This window comes from Stegodyphus dumicola, chromosome 3, assembly GCF_044657685.1.
Source record: "Stegodyphus dumicola isolate Sdum_Otavi_A_Nest chromosome 3, ASM4465768v1".
In the NCBI taxonomy this organism is placed as follows: Eukaryota; Metazoa; Arthropoda; class Arachnida; order Araneae; family Eresidae; genus Stegodyphus; species Stegodyphus dumicola.
The window spans coordinates 41,875,870-41,885,656 of NC_140770.1; positions in this window are offsets into that span (position 1 = coordinate 41,875,870).

Consider the following 9,787-nt stretch of genomic DNA (forward strand, 5'->3'; position numbering starts at 1 on the left):
GTTCTCCTTTACAGCTAAATACTTTTATTAGTTTATTCATGAAAACTACTGAAACCTTCAGAACTCCTTTGTCTGCCGAAAGCATGGAGACACTCGTGTTTCCAAGTTTGTTCGTGTAATTCGTGGCGTTTTTCAAATCATACCAAACATACAAATAAAATGCTTTAAGTATGGTCAGCATTTGTTTAAAGCAATGAATGGAGAACTGGCGAAACTGACTCCTGCTTTTCAGGCTGTTTTCTAAGATAGTGTCCTACATACTTTCCCTGCAATGGCGGGAATATTGAAAAATCAATGCTACAGGCGAGAAACTTCTTAGTTGGCGCACTGCTCAGGTGCATGTCTTGCAGTGTGTCTTAAGAGTGCATAAAATGCTATTAAGTTCTCTAAATTATTTTCTACCTGGGGACTCATACACCTTAAACCCCTCATGATCTTCGACTATGTGACTGTTGCTGGAATTGGGATATTTTATTTATTTTAAAAGCAATTACTTCCAACTTTTTACAGCTGACTACATAATATAGCTGCTTTGGAAACTAGTAACCAGAATGTTTGTGTTGCCACAAATATTTTTGTAATTTAATCCTCTTTGTGGTAAAATATTTCGCCATGTTTCCACCTTGCGCGCATGATATTTAAAAAAATGGCTAATGGTACATACTTGACATTTGATGGAATTCTTTATATTGGCATTATTTTCTAACTGAACCAACAATTTGATGAATATTTTAATATTGAAAAATTTTATGGATGAAAACACTACAGATTTTTTTAATAAAATACATTTGATAAACTCAACTCTAAATAAAATAAAAATTTAACATGAAATTTTTAGAATTTTAGGTTCACAGTAGTTTCCAAATGTTATAAAAGCTATGTATTAAATATGGAATTAAATTATGAAACAGAATGTTTTAAACTGTGCGCGCAAGTTGGAAACATGACGAAAAATGCTGTCACAAAGCGGATTAAATTATAAAAATATTTGTGGCAACACAAACTTTCTGATTACTATTTCAGCAAGCAGATATATTATGGTATCAGCTGTAAAAGGTTGGTAGTAATTGCTTTTAAAATAAATAAGTTTTCCCAATTCTTGCAACAGTCACCTATTCGAACATCTTATGGGTTTTAAGGTGTACGAGTTCCCTTAACTATCATTTATTTACATTATGGCAATCCTTTGAAATGAAACTGGATGTACCTTTGCTAGACAATTGCTTGTCCATTAGAAAAGACATTTGAAGCTATTATAAGGTAACCGCAATGAAAATTATTCAGACAGCTTCTGATAATTTTCATACCTTTCGCTTCCACAGCCAGTTCGCTTTAGAATTGATATATTTTGAGCTAGTTGTTGTTTTGTTTTATTTGGCAGTTGACTGAAATTTTACACCGAATGCAGTCATCATTTTCTGGGCGTATCTCTGTAACAAATAACACATATCAAGAGTTTAGCCTTATTTAAATATTGGCCTTTGCGCTAACTTGTAGCTCAAACATTGAGAGTTCTGTTACAGCAAACACTTAGGAGTTGTTAATTGTACTAACCTTATCTCTGAAGTTTTATGCATAACATTTAATTTCAAATAAACAATGAAGCTAAAATACGGGCCTGAAGTTAAGTTATAGCAGTCAGCACAGGAAAATGCATTATTGTTGAGTAAATTGATAATTAGAACATAAAGGTCAAAGTAATTAATTCAGATACAAGAGGATAATTATATGCATATCGCAAGAAGGTAAACTAAGCGTTAAAGCAACATGCCGTTAATAATTTCACCTGGAAGCAAGGAAAGTTGAAAATTTAACACTAGCAGAATTTACTAACGATGTCCATAATGAAGGTAAACTTAATTATTAGCGAACGGAAAATGAGTATACGAAACATCTATATTTATGTGATGAAGAGAAGTAAAATTCATATAAAATTATAAAATTAATCCACTTGGCAATTGCACCATAGTATTATATTGAGCTGCAGTGGTGTTTCATTTGTTAGCAAGTATCTTGAATGGCAGATTTCCATGCTTGATAATGATGATATACCATTCATAGAAATAGAATATCTGGTATTATGAAAAATTAATTGTTTTAATTTGTCTAACTGATATAGTCGAAAATTATTAACATCAAAATTTCAGTGAGCTTTAAAAAGTAACACTTGAAAACATTTATATTAAATCTTAACAATCAAAAATGTTTTTATATGCCACCATTAACTCAACCACACTTTCGTCCTGTTACTCGTAGCCTCATATAAAAGTACTATTTCTCAAATAATTTAATTTTTTAGAATATAACCTTTTATCGTCAAAACTGATTAATAACTTGATTCCAAATCATGTTTTCAATGACAGTTTCTTTTCTGATTGGATGCTCGATGATAGACTGAGTTGGTTTCATATACGCTACAGTTATACCACTGAACAATATATTTCGTGTTCGTGTTGTAATATATCATCCAAGTAGTCTCTAGAATGATTTTAAGTGTACATACATATAAAAGGTGGATGTAACTATGCTGCTATGATAATAAGCGTAACACAAAACTGCGACAAAAGAACTGTTATATTGTAAAGAATGTTATTCCTCCTTACTACTTTGTGCTTTCGTGATATAATTGGAAAAGGTCCAAAATTTTAAGGTCTAGAATTCGAATCCCGGCGACGGCATTGCTGATTTTTTTATTTTATGCTCCAAAGTAAACCTAATGACTCTGCAATAAGCTACAAACAGAATATCGAATTTTTATTTTTTCTTCCGATTGCATACGTTACATCTAATGATGAAAAGGAATGAGTACTTATTAAATTTTTAATATTAAGAAAAGCCATACCTCCATGAAACATGAAGTATGTTTAACGACTGTTTCACATCTAAATATGAAAATTTTTTGCGTCACGTAAAGAAAGAGGTTTTGGTATGTCCAAAATATTGGTTAGATCCACATAAAATTAATTTATGCTGATGACAATCGTTGGATACAACACGTAGACAGATAATTCATTCTCATGGACAGAAAATAGATTAGAACATTTAAGATATACAATGAAATCAGTTTGTTTCAAAATTAACTGTGTCTCATGCATACAAGAATTCTTTAATTAGAATTACTATTGCAATAAGAGACCTTCAAAGATTTTCAAAATTTTGACCATCTATATGAAACTATTCCACTACGAGTTGTATTGCATTATTAAAATTAACATCATAACGTCACACTATTGATGCAATAATGCTCAGTAAAAGGAGTTTTTTCGGTGTGCAAGCAATCATGCTGAGATCTGGTATGGAATTCTTAGAGCAACATGGTTTAAACAGCGTCTAGCAAAGTGCAATAAGATAATACTAAAAAATCTCACATATTTTTTCCCTAATTCGAGCCAATCTCATCATAACTTTTACTTCAAATCCAAACTAAAATAACATCCGTAAAAGAATTACATTATGTCGTTGCGATAAACCAATGATTGGAACTATCAAATAATAACGTCTTCCATCTGTCTAATGACATGTTTTTCTACAATAAAAAAAATTCCTCGAAATTTTGGGAACTAACCCGCAGGGCCGTTCCTAGCGGGGGTGCAAAGCGTAAAAGTACGCGGGCGGCGAAAATCAGGAGCGGCCGGACTCTCGCGGTACCACGACTAAATATTTTAAATTCATTGTAAGTACTTTTCGTATGTAAGTGCGCTTTATACAATTTGTCATGTGTAAGTACTTAGTGAGTATGAAATAAAAAAATGTATTAATCACTGAGCATTTTTTTGTAAATTTGGGGGCGTCAATCCTAGGAAAGTACGCGGGCAGTCAATGGCTTAGGAGCGCCCCTGCTAACCCATTTACATTAATTTCAAATTTTAGATACAGATCGTATGTACACTTATAGTATATAACGATGCAGCTAATGAACAATATCGTAGAAAAATTAATTATTTTCTAGTGAAGAATTATGTCAAAATCTCATATTTGTCACATTCATAAAGTTTCTCTAGTGAATGCATATTTATAAAGATGTATGAATAACTAGGAAAACTGTTAAGCGAACTTTTTGAGATTAGTGAAAAATATATAAGTGCGTTCATCTACCCCAGACATTTTCATTTTTACTAAAGTAATAAAAATGGGAATTATGTTAATTTTTTGTCCAGAATAATATGATAAAAGAATGCATAATATATAGCAAAAGCTTATTATAGGTTATTCTTAAAGCAACAGATGGAATTTTTCATTAAATGAGGGGGAGAGAATCAGTTCTTTAATTTAATTAAATATTTTTCCATCTCCTTTACAGATGTGAATCAATGGGTAATGAAGCTCAAACATTATAAAAAAACGGTTTCATACATGAAACTATATACTGTCTAGTCTACCCCTCTTAACAGTGAAAGAAATAATTCACTCAAGTAAAGAAAATCGTTACATATTGTATTACTTATATTGTAAAACTGTTATTTCAGTAGGGCGTACGGGCTGGCTGAATGAGGACTTCCGTATTTTATTCTATGTGTAATGTGTATAAGAGCCAGGCTCCCTTAGAACGTCCTTCACATAGGCATGCCTTTCCTTAGGCAGATAGTCCTACATTGCTTTGTCATGATTAATTAAACCAAACCATTTCAATATTAGTTAGTTAATCATCAGCTGTATAATATAACCATTTAAAGACACTTTCTTTCTCTTTCGTTTTTGAAAGGTAAGTTAGTAATCTTAGAACAATTACATAATTATAAAAAAAAAAAAAAAAAAAGACGAGACATATTTAGAAGTAAAAGCACTCTTCGATTTGGAATCTTTCATTTGGAACATTTGAGTATCTTTGAATGGTTTTATGCGTATGTCTCATATACCCAAGTAGCACATGACGTAGCAAAGACGTTGCAAACTGGTCCGAGAGGTTGCAAAGTCGTCGTGGTAACTTTTACGACGTCTTTACGACATAGTGAAGACGAAGAATATTGCCGTTGCATCATGGCAATTTGTCGACGTCTCTGAAATGTCATGATATGACCGCTTTTAGACGTGGTCGTTTTAGCATCTTTTTCATAATTCATCAGCGTTACTTTTAGAATGAAAAGAGACTCAATCTGCCCTTTCAAGAATCTGAAGTCCGCGTAAGATTTATTTCGCAAAGTTTCATTACTTTATTTCATCTAAATATATTAATATAAGGTAGATTCATCTAATGAAATATAAATTTAATATAAATACTAGAATTATTAAATTTAATTAGTACTAAAAATACGTGCTAAATTATTGTTTAAAATTTTTAAAAAATAATTAATACTTAAAATATTTTTATAACTATTATAGCAAAATATTTAAAAATGAAACTAATCTATAAAATAAAATAGTAAGTTATGCATTTTATGTATTTTAAAAAATCATACATCCAAAAACAATGCAAATCACATGTTAGCAATTATTTCACGGCTGAAATATGTGACTTTATTTATCATTTTGGAAGTAAGGACGAATTTATTTGAATTAATATGCTGATATAATATGAAACATTTTACCGCATACAGAGCAAAAAGTACAAGTTTCGCGAAGATATGATTTGCGTGAAGATGTTCACGGATAAAAAAATGGGGCGATTTTAAGAATTCCGAAAAAACGTCTAATGTTAAAAGACGATGCATATCCATGCATATTTAAAGGCTGTCCAATATATACTCAAATTCATCGACAGTCAGGAGAAGCAGAATGGAAAAATTAATGGGAAAGGAGAAAGAAATATTAACATTTTTGATGGAAAACGAGAAAATTAATGGATTTGATAAATTACTAATAAATGCTGACATCAAAATTACAGAAACTGTGAACAAAAATACGAAATTCATTACCTATAAAAATTTTGATGAACTGTTTGTCATGTTTTTACGTTTTTGTCCATCTCCTTGCATTCAAACATGCTTGGTTTAATCCTAGTATACGGTACACTCGGGATTTGGCGACATCGGCATTACAAATGTTTTAGCGAGCCCGATAAATAATATTTTGTAAACATTGTTCTTAATTCCATTCAGTTGAAATAATTCTTCTAGGCCATTTAAAAAAGATTCTATTAAATTATCAGAAGAACCGTCGAAAGGATTACTGCAATCGTATAAATCGTTGAAAGTTACACTGCATTGCTCTTCAATCGATGACATTGCATGTACATTACAATTTGAAAAGGGAAAAGTGTACCGACCATTTATAGAGAACTGACGCAAAATGCCGTTTCGTGAATAATAGTCCTTCTGGGCTTACAAGGATATTATGACTAGTTCCTTCATGGTGATACACCTAAAAAACATTTCTCTTCATATTTACGTTTTACATGTGTGGGTTTGTTGACAAAATAATCCATTGTGCCAGTCTGTTTTTACAGTATTTAAATTTATTTGAGAAAATACTGTGATAATATCATACAAGCGTTCAAATAAGCTCTCTCAGACAGCAGAAGAAACCTCCACGCCTCGGTAAACGGAATATTTTCCCGAATTTCACTCACATATTGTTCAAGTTGGACGTAAAATCTTGTTATTCATCGACACTTAAGAAAAATAAGTATAATGATCATCATCAGCGATGATTCGGGTTGACTAAGCTATCCACAACAAACAATATTTTTAGTCTTGGATTAAATATTGCGTTTTGGAATATATCCTCCAAAGCTGGTTCTATAAAGTGCTTTCCTAAGACAAGTCTATCATCCTTTAATTTGTTAGTTTCAGACTTCCGTGAGTTCAGATTCATAAGTTCTGAATTTTTTACCTAATGTCAGTAAAATCGATAAATGGCCCCTTTTGATCGAGCGCTTCCGCTTTTTTTTTCAGCGAGTGAAATATTTTAATTTCGTTTCATTTTGATAACTTTTATTTCAAAGCTAGTTTCGCATATTGCGAAATAAAGTTTCTAAAGAATAACAATTTTTTAACTAAAACTTCATGCAAGGAACGGCAGTATAAAAAACTTACTATTTAATATTATTGTGTACTTCTTGTGCCATGCGATTAAAATTTTGTAATATGAAAGCTTATCGTTTTAGTTAGTTTCTTAACCTGCAGATATTGCTATATGTCCAACTATTAAAAGCGCATATATATAAACATATGTTGTAAGGATCTTAAGTTTTACTAACGTTTATTTTTATTTTAAATATTTACTATCACTTCTTATTTTCTACTTCCGGCCAGAATTAAAAGCTTTAACTTATTTATGCAAATTTGTCTGGCGAACGCCAAGTACTTAAGTTGTGGCTTTTTGCCAAGCGAGAGAGGAGTTAGTCGAAGCAGGCCGCTTACCTTAGCAGTTTTACTCGGTTGCTGGTTGCCTTCCAGGCCAGAGGTTTAATCCTCGTGATAATATTAAACATATTGTAGTGTTAACAGTTCTCTGTACTACATACGGCTTCCTGTTAATATAGGGCCAATCTTCCACGTAGGCCCTTGTTTATTATTCCAAAGTTAAGTTAGAGTTTAGTTAAATATTTTTATATTCTTACGTTCAGACCACAAGTAGTTGGTCTCTGTATTCCGAAGTACGGAAATTATTGTAAAGAGTGAAAAATAAAGGGTTTCGTATACCCTTCCTGTGTATCTTGTCTACTTCCCACATTTATTGAACATAGCTTTAGTAAGCTCCCTGTTCCGAGTCAGGTTCTTCAATGTTCCCCAAGCAAGTAAGGCGGAACACTGAACCTGATAATGTTACCGTGGAAGACCGAAATTGGAGAATGTCGACTTTCACCGGAGAATATCAACATTCACCAAATATGTCGGTGAAAGATCGAATATTGAACTACATTGTTGTATATTCGGACCCTCACCGGTGTATGTCGACAATCACAGATATGCTCTGGTGAAAGTCGAAAAGAGAGGTCATAAAGTGCCATAATATTTTAAATTGTTACTGTTATTTTATTACTGTTATTTTAAATAGTTTAAATTATTACTGTTATTTTATTTTCTCATTTAGAACGTACTGTATAATTAAGTAAGTTTTTAACTTCTATTATTTTCCTTTCTCATTTTGAATGTATTGTGTGTTTTAGGTTCTCATGTTCTTAAGTTCTTATTTCAAGTCTGAAGTGCGTTTATTCGCGACTGAATTACGGAGAAGAAAATATCATACTGTTATATGTTCAACATTCACCATTAGTACATGGTGAATGTCGTATTGACCAGTGTAAGTCAGAAATAAGAGTATTTGGAAAACATTTCGGACATACACCAAGAGACTATGTGAATGTTGACATTCACCGGTGAAAGTCGACATTCTCCAGATTTCGGTGTTTCACCGTACATATGTTTACCGTGTAATCCCTCTAAACCAGTCTGTATACTGTAAAACAAATTCTGAAACTATATATATAAGCGGTACAGCTCAGTTCGACGCCAACGTTTCGACGCCAACGGTTGGACGCCAGCGTTTCGACGCGTGGTCAATTCGACACGAGGTCGTTTCGACGCGGGGTCAATTCGACATGAGGTCGTTTCGACGCGGGGTCAGTTCGACGCCGTACTTTTCTGCTTTTGTTTGACGCCATACTTTTCGTATTTTTATTTATTTTTAGAATAAATTTGCATCATCATTCAAATAAATTTGGTGTCATCATCATTTGGTGCTTCACATCCCACATTATGGGAATTCATAGATGGTGTCAGGCATGTTCAAAAATCAATTGATGAATGTTATGAGCAATTTTTACGTGGAGATGAACCGCCGCACAAGCGGAATAGGTATCTGCGAGCTGATATGAGAATGAAAGTAATAGTTGGAGATTTTGAAAATCGAGAAATAATGGAATACCTGAAAGGTGTAGCGCATAATTTTGCAATGGATTAGTATAGTAACAGTTCTGTGATGTAATTGTATTTATCTCTAATCTTATTTTAGTGTGTAATCTTATTTATCTGTAATTATATTTGTCTGCAATATAATATAACTACTTTGTAACCATATGTTTATTTTCCATTTGTGTATTTTTGATGCTGTTTTGTGAAATAAATAAATAAAAAAACCCTCCCTTATATCCCAGGGCCATGACGTTGGCGAGGAGGCTTCTGACTAATCTGGGACACAAACAAAAATCTAGAACGCTTTCCCACATATACACACATATATTTATTTCAAATAGGCATGCAAACAATCGCTAATTTAATAAATAAAAATCAGTCATATTACTTATTTATATGAATATTTATTCTAAAATAAATAAAAATACGAAAAAATATGGCGTCGAACTGCCCCTGCGTCAAAACGTACGGCGTCGAACTGCCCCTGCATCGAAACGTTGGCGTCGAACCGTTAGTGTCGAACCGTCGGCGTCGAAACGACCTGCTTCGATATATAAGACTACTTCTTCTTTTGCCGTCTTGAGAAAGATAATTCGTAGAAGTAACAGAGATTCTTACAGCAATAAATTTGGGCATTTTGCTTAGGAGGGCTAATAAAATCAAATCCTTATATCTTAATTAATTTGTTCGCTATTAGCTATTTTTTAGGCTAACAAAATATTTGTATCATGCTCTCTAGATCAAAATGTTTAGTTTGATCATTAAAGAAAAATAATTAAATTACATTTCCCATACTTATTCTTCAAAATATTGAATTAGCGAACTCCTTGGTCTCGCATGGTATTAAAATTGATGGGCAAGACGTCGATTAATTAAATGAATAAATCAATTATTTATAAGTCTGCGGTTTTAATCGGTTGACTAGGGCAAACTCTTTGTCAAACAGACATTGCGAAGAAAATGAGCAGTTCCATGTAATTAAGTTTCGCATGCTA